Source organism: Neoarius graeffei, chromosome 3, assembly GCF_027579695.1.
Source record: "Neoarius graeffei isolate fNeoGra1 chromosome 3, fNeoGra1.pri, whole genome shotgun sequence".
In the NCBI taxonomy this organism is placed as follows: Eukaryota; Metazoa; Chordata; class Actinopteri; order Siluriformes; family Ariidae; genus Neoarius; species Neoarius graeffei.
The window spans coordinates 59,821,543-59,842,351 of NC_083571.1; the positions used below are offsets into that span (position 1 = coordinate 59,821,543).

The following is a 20,809-nucleotide window of genomic DNA, read 5'->3' on the forward strand; positions in this document are numbered from 1 at the left end:
AATTGAGGCTGGGAATCTCATCTCATCTCATTATCTCTAGCCCCTTTATCCTTCTACAGGGTCGCAGGCAAGCTGGAGCCTATCCCAGCTGACTACGGGCGAAAGGCGGGGTACACCCTGGACAAGTCGCCAGGTCATCACAGGGCTGACACATAGACACAGACAACCATTCACACTCACATTCACACCTACGGTCAATTTAGAGTCATCAGTTAACCTAACCTGCATGTCTTTGGACTGTGGGGGAAACCGGAGCACCCGGAGGAAACCCACGCGGACACGGGGAGAACATGCAAACTCCACACAGAAAGGCCCTCGCCGGCCCCGGGGCTCGAACCCAGGACCTTCTTGCTGTGAGGCGACAGCGCTAACCACTACACCACCGTGCCGCCCGAGGCTGGGAATATGTTTATTTATTTTTTTTTAATACACAGGACATTTTTGGGAAGTGAGGGTATTTTAGCTGGTCCTCATTTCTCCAAAGGGCTGTTTGAGGGTTAAGACTTAGTTTTAGGGATCAGGTTAGAATGAGGTCTAGGTTAGGGTTAGGATAAGGGGTGAGGTTGAGGTACAGTAAGGGGTGGGATTGGAGTAAGGGGTGAGGTTGAGGTAAGGGGTGGGATTGGAGTAAGGGGTGAGGTTGAGGCAAGGTGTGGAATTGGAGTAAGGGGTGAGGTTGAGGAAAGGGGTGGGATTGAGGTAAGGCATTTAGTTATAATGGTTAAGGTGAGGATAAGGGGCTGGGGAATGCATTGTGAATGAGTGTCCCCAAAAAGATAGAAGTACGACAGAGAGAGAGTGTACTTGAGCCTGGGAATATGTTTTTTTTCCCCCCCAACACAGGACATTTTTGGGAAGTGAGGGCATTTTGGCTGGTCCTCATTTCTCCAAAGGGCTGTTTGAAGGTGAAGACTTAGTTTTAGAGATCAGGTTAGAATGAGGTCTAGGTTAGGGTTAGGATAAGGGGTGAGGTTGAGGTACAGTAAGGGGTGGGATTGGAGTAAGGGGTGGGATTGGAGTAAGGGGTGAGGTTGAGGAAAGGGGTGGGATTGGGGTAAGACATTTAGTTATAATGGTTAAGGTGAGGATAAGGGGCTGGGGAATGCATTGTGAATGAGTGTCCCCAAAAAGATAGAAGTACGACAGAGAGAGAGTGTACTTGAGCCTGGGAATATGTTTTTTTTCCCCCCAACACAGGACATTTTTGGGAAGTGAGGGCATTTTGGCTGGTCCTCATTTCTCCAAAGGGCTGTTTGAAGGTGAAGACTTAGTTTTAGAGATCAGGTTAGAATGAGGTCTAGGTTAGGGTTAGGATAAGGGGTGAGGTTGAGGCAAGGCATTTAGTTATGATGGTTAAGTTTAGAGTAAGGGGCTAGGGAATGTAATATGTCAATGAGGGTCCCGACAAAGATAGAAGTACAAGAACATACACACACAATTCTAGCACATTAATAATCATCATCATCATAATAATAATTGCACGCAAGCCAATTCTTTGTATTCTTTTTCATTTTTTGCTAAAAAAAAGTTTATTCCGGTGAGTGACGTCACCCTTCCTCGGTTTCCCAGGCTCGAGCGCTCTCTCTCTCGTGCAGTCGGAATTGTAGACTCTCAGCACAGAGAGAGAGAGAGAGAGAGAGAGAGAGAGACGGAGAGAGAGAGACTCGGTCCGCGCACACTGCACGCGCTCAGTCTTTCTCCGCGCTCGCTATGATGAGGAGGTGAAGGCGCGCGCGGGAGACCGGACTGTACTGCTGCACTGCACCGCGAGCCGGGGTCGCGCTCTGCCTGCGCGCGTGCTGAACGGCAGCTGCTGTCAGATACGGAGCGGTGAGGAAGCGGAAGCTCAGCACAAAGTTGATCAACTCTCGGAGCGGGAGCCGGAGTCTGCGCGCGAGCACAGGAGACGGCTGGAGGCGCGCGGTGCACGCGCTGGATACGCGCACGCTCTCCACACACTGATTGGATTTGTGTTTGGAAACAGACCGGGCGATCAGACTCACCGCGCGCGCACTGGGTCAGGAGGAGCAGCAGGATGACACGGTTTGTTTGTTTGTTTGTTTGTTTGTTTGTGGGGGTTTGCGCAACTTTTTAGAGCGCTCCTGGCGCGTGCGGAGCGGGATTTTAGCGCGCGCGCGCGCGCGTGTGTGTAAAGGTGTCGGGGCTTTAGGGTTTGTGTGCGCGCGCTCTTCGCTGTGTGCTCGCGGGGTTGCAGGCTGCGCGCGCGACAATTTCGGCTTTTCATGCAGTGCGTTATTCGAGCACTGGCGCGCGCGCGCGTGTGTGTGTGTGCGCGCGCTGTACATGTAGCCTGTAAGATGCTTTAATATTGTGTGTGTGTGTGTGTGTGTGTGTGTGTGTGTGTGATGTATTTAATAGAATAATGCACATACTGACTGTATGTCTGTAGATGTAGGCTGTACTTATATCACATCCCATATAAGATATGATATAAGATATAAGAGCATGAGCACAGAACTGTATAATTATAACACATGAAGCAATAGCTTAAGTCCACTGTTAAATACACACACACTATAGACACACACACACACACACACACACACACACACACACACACGGTAGGGTCTTTCAGATGCACGAACAATAAATGTGTGTATTCCTGTGTAACGGATATGAAGATTTATTTTGAGTATATCGAAGGTGTTTGAGGTTATACACCATATATACACCACTGTATACCATATATACACCAGTTATACCATATATACACCACTGTATACCAGATATACACCACTGTTATACCAGATATGCACCACTGTTATACCATATATACACCACTGTTATACCATATATACACCACTGTTATACCATATATGCACCACCATATACCATATATGCACCACTGCATACCATATATACACCACTGTTATACCATATATGCACCACTGTATACCATATATACACCACTGTATACCATACTGGTATACACCACTGTTATACCATATATACACCACTGTATACCATATATGCACCACTGTATACTATATATACACCACTGTTATACCATATATGCACCACTGTATACCAGATGTACACCACTGTTATACCATATATGCACCACTGTATACCATATATACACCACTGTATACCATACTGGTATACACCACTGTTATACTATATATACACCACTGTTATACCATATATGCACCACTGTATACCATATATACACCACTGTATACCATATATGCACCACTGTATACCATATATGCACCACTGTATACCATATATACACCACTGTTATACCATATATACACCACTGTATACCATATATGCACCACTGTTATACCATTACTCCAGAGAGAGAGCGGGAGAGAGGGAACGTGCACGGCTTTATGATGTATCAGACAGTCTGGGCTTTTAGAGGTCAAGGGTTAAATGTGTTAAAGAGGGTTATCATAGACACACACTCTGCCACACACACTCTGCCCGTCTCATTTGTGTGTGTGTGTGTTTCCTTCACTGTTATATGAAATCTTGAATACTGAAGATGTACATTCACATTATACACAAATATTTAACTGAAATATTGATTTGATCGCTGTTTATTTTCTTCCTGTCTTTTGTTTTCTTTTCACTCCATCATCTTATTCTTCTCTGAGTTCATATTTGCTTCTATTTGTTTCAGTGTGTGTGTGTGTGTGTGTGTGTGATTTATATTTTCTTCTCCCTGTACTTCTTTTCTTCTTTCTCTCTTGCTTTTTGTTCTCGCTCTTTTGGGTTGATTTTTTAACCTCAGGCAACTCACTGCTCCTGGTTCTTTTCTTTCTTTCTCTTTTTTAAGGTCTGTTGTCTTATTCCTCACCAGTTTTTTTTCCTGTTTTTTCCCCTGCTTTACTCTTCTCTCTTTTCCTCCTGTATTACTCTTTTCCTTTTTTTTTCTCTGTGCTGTATTGTGCTGCTCATTGCGCCCTGCTTCTTTTTTCCTTTTTCCCTTTTTCCCCCCTGCATTTTTATTTCTTTCATTGTGGTCTCATTCTTCTCAGCCCACCTTTTTTTTTCCAGCCTCTCCCCCTCCCTCCCCCATCTCACTCTATGCCTTGTCTGTCATGGGGCCACTGGGGGTCTCTGTCCCTCCTGATGCCCGTTCAGATGAGCGATTGTGGTTGTGAAGATTGCGTCGCGTCGCGTTGCTCTGACAGTTATTTTGGTGGTGTCGGTGTCAGTGTTGCACTTCTCTTTCAGCTCACTCACAGCAGCTGTATCTGGCACTGTACCTGCACCTGCTGAAATACAGACCTGTTGGCTCACAGTGCACTCGATAGTGTGCGCGCGAAAGCGTGAGGTGTGTGTGTGTGTGTGTGTGTATATATGACGTGTTGCTGTTACTGTGATTCCATCAGTGTGATCGGTGTTAAACAGAGAGAGTGATGACGGGAGAGAGAGTTACAGGTACAGTGCAAGTTCAGGGTTTTATGCTGGAAGAACGCTGTATGTTCTCCCTCTCAGTGGGGAAACACTGAAGGGGCGGAGCTACACTGTAAAACTCTCTCTGAGGGTCTCACTCATTCTTTCTCTCCACTCATCTCTCTCTCTCTCTCTCCATATTTCTCTGCTGAGAAGGGACCAATAACTGCATAGTGCAGTGAGGTGTTAAAAATGGGACCTAAGTGCTCTGTAAACGTGTGTGTGTGTGGAGAACAGTAGAGCATTCTCCAGTTTGCATTCTGTCAGCACTTCCACCCTGTTGGCTCCAGGTCACTTAAGCTTGCGTGCCGTGTGCACTTTTACAGGCGCTCGGGTTCGAACAGTCCACACTCAGCGCCTCACTCTGACACGCTGCAGTTAACGCCATGGAAACAACGTTGATTTTCAATCCTGCTGAAGACGCTGAGACGACCAAGAGCACTTTCCCTTCTCTTGTCTGTGCAGATATCAGGATTACGGCTCAGTACGCACGCACGCACACACACACACACACACACGATCAATCAGTCAGTCATATTTCCGAGGAAGATTTGAAGACATTATTATTAGTCTTGTCCTCATTATACCCTCCTCCATCAAGTGTGCCAGCAAACCATCCATCCATCCATCAGTCACTCACTAATGACATGAACATAGACTGCAGCTCTCTCTCTCTCTCTCTCTCTCTCTCTCTCTCTCTCTCTCAAAAGTCTCGTTCAGTGTGTGTCAGTCAGGTGTGTGTCAGTACAGTTTGAGTCAAGTGTGTGTCAGTCCAATTTGTGTCAGGTGTGTGTCAGGACGTGTGTGTGTGTGTGTGTGTGTGTCAGTTGGTTGTGTGTCAGTACAGGGTGTGTGTCACTCAGGTTTGTGTCTGTCAGATTTGTGTCAGAACATTGTGTGTGTCAGTCAGGTGTGTGTCAGTCTGATGTGTATCAGTACAGTGTGTATCAGTCAGGTGTGTCAGGTGTGTGTTAGTCAGGTGTGTGTCAGTCAGGTTTCTGTCAGTACAGTGTGTGTCCCGTGTGTGTCAGTCAGGTGTCAGTCATATGTATCAATACAGTGTGTGTGTCAGTCAGGTATGTGTCAATCAGGTGTGTATCAGTCAGGTTTCTGTCAGTACAGTGTGTGTCAGGTGTGTGTCGGTCAGGTGTGTATCACTGTCAGTACAATGTGTGTCCGGTGTGTGTCAGCCAAATGTGTCAAGACAGTGTATGTGTCAGGTGTGTGTCAGTCAGGTTTCTGTCAGTACAGTGTGTCAGGTGTATGTCAGCCAGATGTCAGTCAGATGTGTCAATACAGTGTGTGTCAGTCAGGTGTGTGTCAGGTGTGTGTCAGTCAGGTTTCTGTCAGTACAGTGTGTGTCAGTCAGATGTGTCAATACAGTGTGTGTCAGTCAGGTGTGTGTCAGTCAGGTTTCTGTCAGTACAGTGTGTCAGGTGTATGTCAGCCAGATGTCAGTCAGATGTGTCAATACAGTGTGTGTCAGTCAGGTGTGTGTCAGTACAGTGTGTCAGGTGTGTGTCAGTCAGGTTTCTGTCAGTACAGTGTGTCAGGTGTATGTCAGCCAGATGTCAGTCAGATGAGTCAATACAGTGTGTGTCAGTCAGGTTTCTGTCAGTACAATGTGTGTCAGTCAGGTGTGTGTCAGTACAGTGTGTGTCAGGTCTGTGTCAGTACAATGTGTGTCAGTTAGGTTTCTGTCAGTACAGTGTGTGTCAGGTCTGTGTCAGTACAATGTGTGTCAGGTGTGTGTCAGTCAGGTGTGTGTCCATCAGGTTTCTATCAGTAGAATGTGTGTCAGGTGTGTTTCAGTCAGGTGTGTGTCAGTATAGTGTGTGTCAGTCAGGAGTGTGTTAGGTGTGTCAGTCAGGTTTCTGTCAGTCCAATGTGTGTTAGGTGTGTGTCAGTCAGGTGTGTGTTAGGTGTGTGTCAGTCAGGTGTGTGTTAGGTGTGTGTCAGTCAGGAGTGTGTTAGGTGTGTGTCAGTCAGGAGTGTGTTAGGTGTGTGTCAGTCAGGAGTGTGTTAGGTGTGTGTCAGTCAGGTGTGTGTCAGTCAGGTTTCTATCAGTACAGTGTGTCCTGTGTGTTTCAGCCAGATGTCAGTCAGATCTGTCAATACAGTGTGCGTGTCAGTCAGGTGTGTGTGTGTGTGTGTGTGTGTGTGTGTGTGTGTGTGTCAGTCCATTTGCTAGAGTAGTGGGTGGGCTGCAGTTTGATGCCTGTGTGCTTTCACTCCTCACGTCACTTTTCACAGAAGTATAAAAGGCAGAATGTTTTTTGAGAGCTGTATTGTGTTTTTCCGTGTTTTCTGATCATTTCCCCGTGTGAAAAGCTTTTCCCAGGCTGTCGCACTTTTTGTCCTGTAGCGTGTGAGAGTGTGAGTTGGACTCAGCCCACACAAACACCAAACCCTACAAACCCGTCATTTGGAAAAATGAGCCGTGACTGCATGCACACACACACACACACACACACACACACACACACACACACACACACACACATAGTGGCGCCTGCAAACCCACAACCTCGGCCTCACGCTCCTCCACTGAGTCACTGCGGCATCAGAGGGAAATGCTAAAGACACTAAAGACGAACACACGACACAAACACAATGCTAATGAAACAGTGGGGTGTTTGTGGCAGTGCGACTCACTGCAGTGGAATGTCAGGGTAATAGAGCAACACCACAGGAAGAAGAAAAACTTTTCCTTCACTTCATAAACCATCGTCTATCCTTCTTTTTCCTTCTATCCCTCTCCTGCACTTTCTACTTTTTCTCCTCTCTCTCCTCTCAGTCATTCACTTTACTTACTTAATTTATTATCATTCTGTCATTCATTTGCTTCCTTTCTCTCAAACTCTTTCTCTTGTCTTTCCTTCCTCCTGTCTATCCCTCTCTCTGTCTCTCTTTTGTCTATCTTTTTCTGATATGTACGTAGACATCCCCATGGCTGGTGCTTACACGTTCAAGTTCAAAGTCTCATCTCATCTCATCTCATTATCTCTAGCCGCTTTATCCTTCTACAGGGTCGCAGGCAAGCTAGAGCCTATCCCAGCTGACTGCGGGCGAAAGGCGGGGTACACCCTGGACAAGTCGCCAGGTCATCACAGGGCTGACACATAGACACAGACAACCATTCACACTCACACTCACACCTACGGTCAATTTAGAGTCACCAGTTAACCTAACCTGCATGTCTTTGGACTGTGGGGGAAACCGGAGCACCCGGAGGAAACCCACGCGGACACAGGGAGAACATGCAAACTCCACACAGAAAGGCCCTCGCCGGCCACGGGGCTCGAACCCGGACCTTCTTGCTGTGAGGCGAAAGCGCTAACCACTACACCACCGTGCCGCCCCAAGTTCAAAGTGTTTATTGTGATATGCACAGTAAGGATGTGTCCACTTGCACAATGAAATTCTTAGTTTGCTGTCCACCATGAATGCTAATTACAAATAAATAAATAAATAAATAGGCGGAAGAAGTAAAGGCAATATAGTGCAAAAATAAAAGCAAAGAAAAGCAAAAGCAACAAAAACAAAGCAACACGTGTATTGATCATAACATGTTCACTGCTCCTGTTGCCATAAATGATCCTCTCATCTCTCTCTCTCTCTGTGTCTCTCTCTCTCTTAAGCAGCATTAGTTATTGAATGCATCCCTCCATCTCAGTGGCAGAAAGATGGGTTTCTTTGTTTTAATCTTCACCCTCTCCTTTATTCCTCACATCATATCATGGTAAAGAATGTAGACGGGTTTTGAGAGAAGCTGAACGTTAGGATCTCTCTCTCTCTGTCACTCTCTCTCTTTGTCTGTCTGATTGTCTCTCTCTCTGTCTGTCTCTCTCTTTGTCTCTCTCTCTCTCTCTCTCTCTCTCTCTCTCTCTCTCTCACACATCAGCTGTTGGAACAGACAGTGTCGCATTTCGGCCAGCGTACCAGCTGCCAAACGCCTGCAGCCATTTGTGGCTGGAAACAGGAATGAAGGAACGGAGACTAAAATAAGAAGAGAGAACGAAGAGAATGAGAGATTTGGGTAAGAAATGACGAAGGAATTGAACGACCGTGGAATGATTCGCATGAGATAAAACAATCATGAAACCAAAAAGGAAGGAGTGATGAAGGAAGAGGCAGCCCGCTTTAATGACCTGATGACAGAGTGAAAGGAATAATGTGGATGGAGTGAATAGCGTTGGTCATTTCAGGTCAGCCCGAGGCTGAGGGAAATTCTGTCGTTTTTTTGTGCGAATCTGTGAACAGGGAGACGCGGGGAAATGTGCACAAAGACGCGCTGAATGATGATGAATCGGGGAACTTTGGGGCACTCAGTAGTCACATGCGGATTTACATGGCAGACGGGGCGGAGCCATGAGAGATCCATGAATGCTTTTGGTGGATATTTTGGGTTTTAAAATGACCAAATGTTCCGGTTCTACTGACGTCAAAGCTCTGAGGATCAGCTGATACCTCATACTCATCGCACATCTGATCATGTTCTCTCAAAACCCCTTTTTCCAAGTGATGTGAAACCCCCATTGTTGTCAGTGATGTGATAGATGCAATTTTGATGCCTTAGGTTTATCTGTATGGAATCAATTTTGTGCCAAAATGTTCATACAATACTTTTGAAATATCAAACAAAAACGACAAATCAAAATACAAAAAAAAAAGTCAATTTTTTTAGACTAGCATACAAATTATTCGTGTAATTGTGCAAAATATCAGTCTATTACTCTTCAGAAACCTTTTATTTTTGTTCCTCGTCTTTCTCAGTTTTGTTTGGCGTAATTTATTTTGGTTGCGATTCCAGCTTTCTCGTTTGCGCTGCCTGACTTTTTGCCTGCAGTTTTGGCACAAACTTCCCGTGTGGGTGGGCTGTCCAGGAATGCATTCCCATTGGCTAACTTGTGTTTGACTGACAGCTACGCTCAGCCATTCCCCGGAGGCTGTTGCGGCCGTTTCCTACTCGGATTCTGGCGGACTGTTTGACGAGTGACCGATCCATTGACGGTAAACAAGGATCGAGTGGACTTCAGTGGCGACTATGATATTGAATTAATTCAACAAAGTGTAAAGTCAATATCATAGTCGCCACTGAAGTCCACTCGATCCTTGTTTACCGTCAATGGATCGGTCACTCGTCAAACAGTCCGCCAGAATCCGAGTAGGGAATGGACGCAACAGCCTCCGGGGAATGGCTGAGCGTAGCTGCCAGTCAAACACAAGTTAGCCAATGGGAATGCGTTCCTGGACAGCCCACCCACACGGGAAGTTTGTGCCAAAACTGCAAGCAAAAAGTCAGGGAGCGCAAACGAGAAAGCTGGAATCGCAACCAAAATAAATTACGTCAAACAAAACTGAGAAAGACGTGGAACAAAAATAAAAGGTTTCTGAAGAGTAATAGACTGATATTTTGCATGATTACACGAATACTTTGTTTGCCAGACTAAAAAAATTGACTTTTTTTGTTTTTTTGTATTTTGATTTGTCGTTTTTGTTTGATATTTCAAAAGTATTGCATGAACATTTTGGCACAAAATTGATTCCATATATCTGCAAGAGCATTTGTGGATCACATCAGAAAATCCAATGTCAAATCAGATTCAAACCAAGAATTTCAAGGTGGTGATACACGGGATGACTTTTTGGGCAGTGTTGCCAGCGACGGGTAACCAGGTGAGACACAGGGCAACTAATTAAGGCAACAGACAATTGGTAACAACCGATCAGATAAGAGCAGATTTATTGCCAGGGAGACAGACAGCACAAAGATGGACACTGAAATATCAGTGATGATAAATTAGACAATCTCTATTACAACTCACAACCCCCCTCCCCAAAAAAACCAAACAAAAAAACCCCAAACCTTGAGCTGCCCATCACTTTTAACTTGATGCAAGAGAGCGAACATTATCCCTAAATAGCTAGCGATAACTTTCAGCTAACTATGTTAGCAAAAACCACCACTAGTTAGCGAAATCCCATTCAGTCTCTGTGAAACGGTGGTTAGCTAACAGCAGTTTACACTTAGCTGAAAAAAAAAATATCGATGTCTTAATTACAACCTGAGCACATAAAAGTAGACGTCTGCTGGCTTTCTGAGCATTTGCTGAGGTAAATTTACACATAACAACTTACCAGGAGGGGGCGGCACGGTGGTGTAGTGGTTAGCGCTGTCGCCTCACAGCAAGAAGGTCCGGGTTCGAGCCCCGTGGCCGGCGAGGGCCTTTCTGTGTGGAGTTTGCATGTTCTCCCCGTGTCCGCGTGGGTTTCCTCCGGGTGCTCCGGTTTCCCCCACAGTCCAAAGACATGCAGGTTAGGCTAACTGGTGACTCTAAATTGAGCGTAGGTGTGAATGTGAGTGTGAATGGTTGTCTGTGTCTATGTGTCAGCCCTGTGATGACCTGGCGACTTGTCCAGGGTGTACCCCGCCTTTCGCCCGTAGTCAGCTGGGATAGGCTCCAGCTCGCCTGCAACCCTGTAGAACAGGATAAAGCGGCTAGAGATAATGAGATGAGAACTTACCAGGAGTTGTCTCTCTTTTTCTTTGCTCCACTGCTGGAGACGCCGCCATCTTTGCTGAAAATTTCAGAAGCTCTCAGGTGGTCATATGATTCGCTGCTAGCGCTCTGATTGGATGATCTTAAAAAGTTGCCCAAAAAGATCAAAATCGTTCAGATAGAAATGATGTTGCCCGGGGGCGTCGTGGCTCAGGTGGATAAGGCGCCATACCATAAATCCGGGGACCCGGGTTTGATTCCAGCCCGAGGTCATTTCCCAATCCCTCCCCGTCTCTCTCTCCTGCTCATTTCCTGTCTCTACACTGTCCTATCCAATAAAGGTGAAAAAAGCCCCCCAAAAAATCTTAAAAAAAAAAAGAAATGATGTTGCCCAATCTCAATGGGAAAGTATCGAAACGCAATTGCCCAGCAACACTGCCCAAAAAGTTGCCCCGTGTATCATCACCTGAAGATTTAAGATTTGAGCCAGAGAAGTGACGACGTCAAGGTACATGTACAGTTAGAGACTGAAGCTCATCTTTCTTTACATGCAGTGTGCATTAATCATCATCTGTCTTTATTTTGTTCCCAATCTCTAATAAAGTCGAGTGTGTAAACATGCACATTTAAGAGGTTATTACTCACATTATTGCTGCAAAGTAAGCACAGAGCAGGATTTCCTTCAGGAAATGTAAATTTGGGCTGATAATTGTAGTACCACCTGGCCTGTGTGTGTGTGTGCGCTTGTATGTGTACCTGAGAATGATTTAACTGCACCAAGCTGTATAATTGCCTGAATAAGGAAATAAGTCCAGGAGAAACGGCGCTGCAAATTCATCAAATTACGATATCCAATATCTCCGTGATTGACGGAATTTCGATTAAAGTGCGACAGCCGGTGAAGTGCAGTCCCGCAGCGAGACGTCAGATGCAGGGAATGACAGGAAGGAAAAAAAAAAGGAAATTGAGAAGCTGAGAAATGGAGAGAGTTTCAAAACTGTTTTTTTTTCCTCCATCCCAGAAGTGAGCGAGAGAGCGAGATCAGGAAGTCTTTATTTATGGCCTCTGCTACTGAGGGAATGTACAGAGTCCCAGGGGCCAGCGGCGTGAAATGGAGTGTTTTTCATCAATACAACCTCTTCAGGAGCAATTAGGCTACCTGCTGAGAGAGAGAGCGCGTGAGAGAGAGAGAGTGATGGGGGAATAAGACAGATTGAGACAGCGAATTACTGAATGAGAGAAAGGAGAGGCATGAGAGACGGAATTGCAGAGTAAGATATATAGAGCTAGAAGGAGAGATAGAACAAGTGAGTGAGGGATATACAGTAGAGATATGAAGCGGGGGGGAGTGTGTGCCACAACCCTGCATTTCACCTGAGAGAGTGAACAACACTGTGAGGCCAATAGCTTCGGGCTCGAGAGTAAATACACCCCAAGGACACACGAGCATAGGTACACACACACACACACACACACACACACACACACACACACAGATTTCATGCCCTTCTTTGGGTTTGCAGTTTAGTAATAATCCATAACAGGCCCCACATATTTTTGATGCTACACACACACACACACACACACACACACACACACACACACACACACACAAACCAACAAGCGTACACACTCGCACTCTGGCTTCAGACACCCTGTAATTAGTGGTGGTTCTCAGGAAAAGAGGCTGGAATTTGAGTGTTTTTCAGGCTCAAGCTGCAGAGAAGTTGCTTGTGTGTTTTACATAAAGCTCTCAGCATTAAAAAAGCAAACCTGCACAGCTACTGATAACTTATCAGACTGAACACACACACACAAATCTCTCTCTCTCTCTCTCTCTCTCGAATTCCTATTAAGAATTTTAAACTTCGCTAAAATGTCAAACAAAAAGGTATTTCCGAGCGCATACATGTCAACCTATACGGAATGTCCGTATTTTATACGGATTTGATTCAGTAAACGTCGTATACGGGCGTATAAATAAAGTTATACGGATTCTTTAAAAAAAACTTCAATATTTATTTAGAGCTATAATCAATTCCCACGATGATAAAAGAACGCATAACATTTACAAACGTACTGTACACCACAGAAAGCACAAACAGCCAGTAAAGAGTCTTATGAAATCGCGCGTTATCTTGTGGTAGCGAGACTTCGTTCCACTTTTGATCATGCACACACCGCACTGCGAGAATCCCACCAACCGTGAAGTCATAGACGCCGGCTTCTGCGTAGAATCATACGTCATCCTCGCCCGAGAATAAAGATGCCTCATTCATGTGCTGCGTTTAACTGTACCAACAGGTTTACCGTCCAAACGAGATCACATGGGATTACCTTTCACAGGCGAGACTGGAAAAATACTTTTCATTGTATTTGGTCATTATAACGTAATTTTACGAACAGATTTTCCTGACTGGGGCGGCATGGTGGTGTAGTGGTTAGCGCTGTCGCCTCACAGCAAGAAGGTCCGGGTTCGAGCCCCGTGGCCGGCGAGGGCCTTTCTGTGCGGAGTTTGCATGTTCTCCCCGTGTCCGCGTGGGTTTCCTCCGGGTGCTCCGGTTTCCCCCACAGTCCAAAGACATGCAGGTTAGGTTAACTGGTGACTCTAAATTGAGCGTAGGTGTGAATGTGAGTGTGAATGGTTGTCTGTGTCTGTGTGTCAGCCCTGTGATGACCTGGCGACTTGTCCAGGGTGTACCCCGCCTTTCGCCCGTAGTCAGCTGGGATAGGCTCCAGCTTGCCTGCAACCCTGTAGAAGGATAAAGCGGCTAGAGATAATGAGATGAGATATTACACCTGGCGGCACGGTGGTGTAGTGGTTAGCGCTGTCGCCTCACAGCAAGAAGGTCCGGGTTCGAGGGCCTTTCTGTGTGGAGTTTGCATGTTCTCCCCGTGTCCGCGTGGGTTTCCTCCGGGTGCTCCGGTTTCCCCCACAGTCCAAAGACATGCAGGTTAGGTTAACTGGCGACTCTAAATTGACCGTAGGTGTGAATGTGAGTGTGAATGGTTGTCTGTGTCTATGTGTCAGCCCTGTGATGACCTGGCGACTTGTCCAGGGTGTACCCCGCCTTTCGCCCGTAGTCAGCTGGGATAGGCTCCAGCTTGCCTGCGACCCTGTAGAACAGGATAAAGCGGCTACAGATAATGAGATGAGATTTTCCTGACTTTGTGGCTAATATGAAGTCTCGCGCATAATAGCCGCTCGGTGAAACCTGTCTCCAAACAACGAAGTATTTCCTTCGTAACTACGCTGATAACACTTTGTGTTTTTGTCGACCATTGGAGCTTTGTATTCATTCTGAAGGTTTATTGTTATTAATATTGAATAAAAAGTAACTGGGATATATCATTGTTAATTATCATTCAAATTTTAGGTAAATTATTTTAATTTGCATCTTATACGGATTTTATAAGGGAAATACGGATTTTGGAGGTTGGTTATACAGGTTTGATTGACCAAAGGTTGACATGTATGCGAGCGCCAATATTTAACTTTGCATGAATTTGCTGGTGAACTTCATGAGCGTGTGTTCTCTATAACTGTGCTGAGTTCAGGTTTTAAATGAATGTATTACGTCCTGACTAACACTGGTTCACTGATTCAAGTTGATGAGAGACATCAGTACACAGTGTACTGTATAGATGTAATGGGCAGTGTAGCGTAAGCGAGAGTGAGTTCAGGATAGAAAACTCATACGCTACTGTTCAAAAGTTTGGGGTCACTTTGAAATGTCCTTATTTTTGAAAGAAAAGCACTGTTCTTTTCAATGAAGATCACTTTAAACTAATCAGAAATCCACTCTATACATTGCTAATGTGGTAAATGACTATTCTAGCTGCAAATGTGTGGTTTTTGGTGCAATATCTCCATAGGTGTATAGAGGCCCATTTCCAGCAACTCTCACTCCAGTGTTCTAATGGTACAATGTGTTTGCTCATTGCCTCAGAAGGCTAATGGATGATTAGAAAACCCTTGTACAATCATGTTAGCACAGCTGAAAACAGTTTAGCTCTTTAGAGAAGCTATAAAACTGACCTTCCTTTGAGCAGATTGAGTTTCTGGAGCATCACATTTGTGGGGTCGATTAAATGCTCAAAATGGCCAGAAAAATGTCTCGACTATATTTTCTATTCATTTTACAACTTATGGTGGGTGGGCGGCACGGTGGTGTAGTGGTTAGCGCTGTCGCCTCACAGCAAGAAGGTCTTGGGTTCGAGCCCCGGGGCCGGCGAGGGCCTTTCTGTGCGGAGTTTGCATGTTCTCCCCGTGTCCGCGTGGGTTTCCTCCGGGTGCTCTGGTTTCCCCCACAGTCCAAAGACATGCAGGTTAGGTTAACTGGTGACTCTAAATTGAGCGTAGGTGTGAATGTGAGTGTGAATGGTTGTCTGTGTCTATGTGTCAGCCCTGTGATGACCTGGCGACTTGTCCAGGGTGTACCCCGCCTTTCGCCCGTAGTCAGCTGGGATAGGCTCCAGCTTGCCTGCGACCCTGTAGAAGGATAAAGCGGCTAGAGATAATGAGATGAGATGAGATGAGATGAACTTATGGTGGTAAATAAAAGTGTGACTTTTCATGGAAAACACAAAATTGTCTGAGTGACCCCAAACTTTTAAACGGTAGTGTACATTTTCAATGAGATTAGTTTGAGATCACTAAGTCATCATTTTAGTCAACCTTCCCATCATTACCTCCGCCAAGGAGGTTATGTTTTCGTTAGCGTTGGTTTGTTTGTTTGTTGGTTTGTCTGTTAGCAACATTACGGAAAAAGTAATGAATGGATTGCTCTGAAATTTTTTCCAGAGGTGTGACTGGGCACAAGTAACAATCCGTTAAATTTTGGCGGTGATCCGGATCACCGTCTGGATCCTGGATTTTTTTAAAGGATTCTTGGTGGAGGTCTGCGCTCTCCGAGTGCTTTTCTAGTTTAACAATGATTCGCCGAAGGTGAAGTGAATATCGGTGATTATTATACATACAGGACACTTTTTCGATGGAATAAAAACGTGTTCTATTCCCTTCTAGCGGGTTTCATTCGTTTGGTTTGACAGCATGCAATATTGTTCGCATATCGCTTATCCTACGTGGATTACATCACTCTACCCAGTGGAGAATGAGCGTTGAATATGGTTTATGATATTGCATGGTTGTCAAAACAACATGACGTCACACGTCAGGAACGTAAAACTTCTGCGCTTGCAAGCGACTGTGACAATTTGTAAACAAACATGGCCGCCAGGTTTGCTTTGTTAAATACGGAAGATTTTGAGAGAATTTTGAAAGAGAAACATGCATTGAACACTCAAAAGGACTGTGTATGTATACTACTATGACTACTGCTACTACTACTACTACTACTACTACTACTAATAATAATAATAATAATGGCTTTTTTGTGGTATATCAGATATACCTACAGTGGTGCTTGAAAGTTAGTGAACCCTTTAGAATTTTCTATATTTCTGCATAAATATGACCTAAAACATCATCAGATTTCCACACAAGTCCTAAAAGTAGATAAAGAGAACCCAGTTAAACAAATGAGACAAAAATATTATACTTGGTCATTTATTTATTGAGGAAAATGATCCAATATTACATATCTGTGAGTGGCAAAAGTATGTGAACCTCTAGGATTAGCAGTTAATTTGAAGGTGAAATTAGAGTCAGGTGTTTGTCATCCCATTGATGGAAATCAGGTGTGAGTGGGCACCCTGTTTTATTTAAAGAACAGGGATCTATCAAAGTCTGATCTTCACAACACATGTTTGTGGAAGTGTATCATGATACGAGCAAAGGAGATTTCTGAGGACCTCAGAAAAAGCGTTGTTGATGCTCATCAGGCTGGAAAATGTTACAAAACCATCTCTAAAGAGTTTGGACTCCACCAATCCACAGTCAGACAGATTGTGTACAAATGGAGGAAATTCAATACCATTGTTACCCTCCCCAGGAGTGGTCAACCAACAAAGATTACTCCAAGAGCAAGGCGTGTAATAATCGGCGAGGTCACAAAGAACCCCAGGGTAACTTCTAAGCAACTGAAGGCCTCTCTCACATTGGCTAATGTTCATGTTCATGAGTCCACCATCAGGAGAACACTGAACAACAATGGTGTGCATGGCAGGGTTGCAAGGAGAAAGCCACTGCTCTCCAAAAAGAACATTGCTGCTCGTCTGCAGTTTGCTAAAGATCATGTGGACAAGCCAGAAGGCTATTGGAAACATGTTTTGTGGACGGATGAGACCAAAATAGAACTTTTTGGTTTAAATGAGAAGCGTTATGTTTGGAGAAAGGAAAACACTGCATTCCAGCATAAGAACCTTATCCCATCTGTGAAACGTGGTGGTAGTACTGTATCATGGTTTGGGCCTGTTTTGCTGCGTCTGGACCAGGATGGTTCGCATACTTTTGCCACTCACAGATATGCAATATTGGCTCATTTTCCTCAATAAATAAATGACCAAGTATAATATTTTTGTCTCATTTGTTTAACTGGGTTCTCTTTATCTACTTGTAGGACTTGTGTGGAAATCTGATGATGTTTTAGGTCATATTTATGCAGAAATATGGAAAATTCTAAAGGGTTCACAAACTTTCAAGCACCACTGTACTCGTCTTCGACTCGTTCAATATCATGCTAGCTGAATGGAATATATCTGATATACCATTCAACGCCAGTCAATATTATTTAAATAATAATCGAGATGAAATTGAGGTTATTATTCACTGATATTCACTGAGCCTGAGGCAGATAATTGTGTTTGTATAAATACACAGGTGATTATTTCAATTTTTTTAGTCGTATTTAAAAAAACCCACATTTATTTCAAAAGCAGCGTTCAAATGCAATTAAGGCGCAGCGCAGACTTGTGTCACATACCTACGCCGAGTCACATAAAATACTTTGTTTTGAACTCGATAAAATAAATCACAATTCCGCCTTCCCTTTGAATAGTTTTAGACCAAACCTCGTAGTATCTTTAGTGCTTTTTGAAACAGCATTTTCTTCCACAATTTCTAATTCTGGGCGGCACGGTGGTGTAGTGGTTAGCACTGTCGCCTCACAGCAAGAAGGTCCTGGGTTCGAGCCCCGGGGCCGGCGAGGGCCTTTCTGTGCGGAGTTTGCATGTTCTCCCCGTGTCCGCGTGGGTTTCCTCCGGGTGCTCCGGTTTCCCCCACAGTCCAAAGACATGCAGGTTAGGTTAACTGGTGACTCTAAATTGAGCGTAGGTGTGAATGTGAGTGTGAATGGTTGTCTGTGTCTATGTGTCAGCCCTGTGATGACCTGGCGACTTGTCCAGGGTGTACCCCGCCTTTCGCCCGTAGTCAGCTGGGATAGGCTCCAGCTTGCCTGCGACCCTGTAGAAGGATAAAGTGGCTACAGATAATGAGATGAGATGAGATTTCTAATTCTTCCTCACTTACAAAACGATTGGCCTCCATTTTGCCATGTACCTCGAGGTGATTCTCGAGAAATATCCGAATCTGAATTTCTCGACCAATCAGCGCACCCGATTTTCTATCATCACCTCCATGTTGTTATTTCATCTTCGATTGGTGGAAAGTGACTTGCGCAAAATGTAATACCTGTCCTTCAGCCGTATTAATCGCTGTTCTCAGTGACTTTCAGAGTTTCAGTGCTAAGTCAATCTGCACGTTTGCACGTGGCTTTAAACACAAACCTTTCGTAGGTCAGAGTCCGAAAATGTCAAGTTACGGGAACTCGTATTGAAGGATTATAATGTGAGCATAAAATGATCGTAAAACTCGTGCGAATGTTCATCAGGGCTGTTTGCGCCGTGCTGTTCCCTGTTCATTACACTTCATCACTCTTTCTCTTTCTCACTCGTCTATGGATGCAAGGTGCGCTTAGCAACACTAAGCAGATTACAGGATGCTGAGACACTACGGAAGGTTAGAGCGAGCAGAGAGAGAGAGAGAGAGAGAGAGAGAGTCAGCCGTGCAAGTCCAGTACTTCATTCTGCTCATAAAAATTGAGATACAGCTCAGGCCATGCCTCAGAGGGCTCAGTGCTTATCTTCTAATCTTACATTCCCCTGTTTCTCTCTCTCTCTCTCTCTCTCTCTCTCGATCTTCAACTGATTTATGTGATCATAACTGTTTTAAGTCGTCATTGTGATAATGATGGCCCAGATTATGATTATTTCCATCAGAGCATCTCCTCTTCCTCATCATCATCATCACACACACACACACACACACACACACACACACACACACACACACGCTGTGTTTTATGATGACAGGTGAGGAATACTCAGACGAGTCCGAGCGGATCAGCAGTACAGCTTTTCATGTATATTTTAGGACTAAGGGAGAGGGGTTCGCATGGCGTTTTCACGCTCTTGCATCAGACGGTCATGTCCAGCCCTGCCCTGTTTATGTTTAGGTACTGACCAAGAGGGAATGTCTCGGGTATCCCGGGGGTGGGTGTATTTATAGGAAGAATTCAAGAGGGTCTATGAATTTCGCATGTCAGAGTGTCCGTATATTTATTTGCTTTCTTTGTTTGCTTGTTTGATTCTCTTACACCCCAACACCAAAGACAGTAGTGTATATTTCACCAGATTACGTACTGGGATAATCCTGCGCAGCTACGTGTCAGACCAGAGGACGGCTAGAGACAAGCAGCCGTCCTGTAAAATCTGAACGAAAGAGAAAAATAGCTGCGCTGGTCTCCCATGATGTCAAGAAGAGACAGAGGGTGTTGTATAACGCGTCATCTGAAGAATTTCAGACCCGATGCTAGCTTTAGCCGCAGGCTAACGGCGTATCGTGTTGCAGCAGCATTATTTCCAGCTCCACCAGGTTTTAAAGTAAGATATAGATATAGGTTAGCACTTAACATGGCTTTCCAAATAGGTCAGGATATGATTAATGTTCATGGCATCTCTCTCTCTCTCTCTCTCTCTCTCACACACACACACACACACACACACCACACACACACACACACACACACACACACACACATATCCGAAAAGCCTGAGAGTGTGATTTGACAGTTTGAGTGTGAGGAATATCAGACACAGGTTAGTGTGCTTCCTTCAGGGGAACAGGAAATGAAACATGGCTGTTCATTTAGACTGAATTGAGTTTGTGTGCACACATTTGCTCAGAGAGAGAGAGAGAGAGAGAGAGAGAGACTCCTCCAGGATATACGATGTCTCTTCGCTTCTCTTTCTTGTCTTTCAAAATTTTGCATGCAAGCTCTTATTGGACCTGAAGTTCTATTTACATTCACATAGATGTCTATAGAGTTGTCGATCTGAGTGATATGATGATAGAAATGCAGTAGAATGTTGTACGACTGAACCTCTATATCTGTTTGTGTACTCATTTTCATTTCTCCTCGCCCGAGACATTGTAAAAACAAAACAAAAGCAAAAGTTTAAACCCATTTTGATGTAAAACCAGCCTGAGTGATAAAGTGTGTGGTGATGTTCTTGTCCGTCAAGAGCGCACGGCGGTGCAGCTTTATAAATAAATAAATAAATAATTTATTGACTTGTTACATTGAATATGCTCACACGCGCATTACAGCAGATAAATGACATTAAAATATAATTAGCCTGTCTTACACATGGGTCAAACGCCGCACCCCACACGGGCCGACCCCAACACAAACGAAGCCAAACAATAAGTTTTGCTCACTTGCATTTGGCCCGGCCCATGCAAAACACGGCGCCTGACCTGGGCCTACAACATATAAATAACTATAATGAATTTGGGCGGCACGGTGGTGTAGTGGTTCACACTGTCGCCTCACAGCAAGAAGGTCCGGGTTCGAGCCCCGGGGCCGGCGAGGGCCTTTCTGTGCGGAGTTTGCATGTTGTCCCCGTGTCCGCGTGGG

General features: G+C 44.8%; 1 protein-coding gene across 4 annotated transcripts in view; it reads left to right on the forward strand.

Annotated features, from left to right (window-relative positions):
• Window positions 1–1,630: 1,630 nt before the first annotated feature.
• The window catches only part of LOC132883430 (receptor-type tyrosine-protein phosphatase delta-like), a 282,219-nt gene continuing 263,040 nt past the window's right edge, over window positions 1,631–20,809 (forward strand). For all 4 annotated transcript variants that reach the window (XM_060917065.1, XM_060917067.1, XM_060917066.1 and 1 more), the window contains exon 1: window positions 1,631–2,043. The gene's annotated coding sequence lies outside the window, so the exon portion shown is untranslated. The remainder of the gene's footprint in view (window positions 2,044–20,809) is intronic.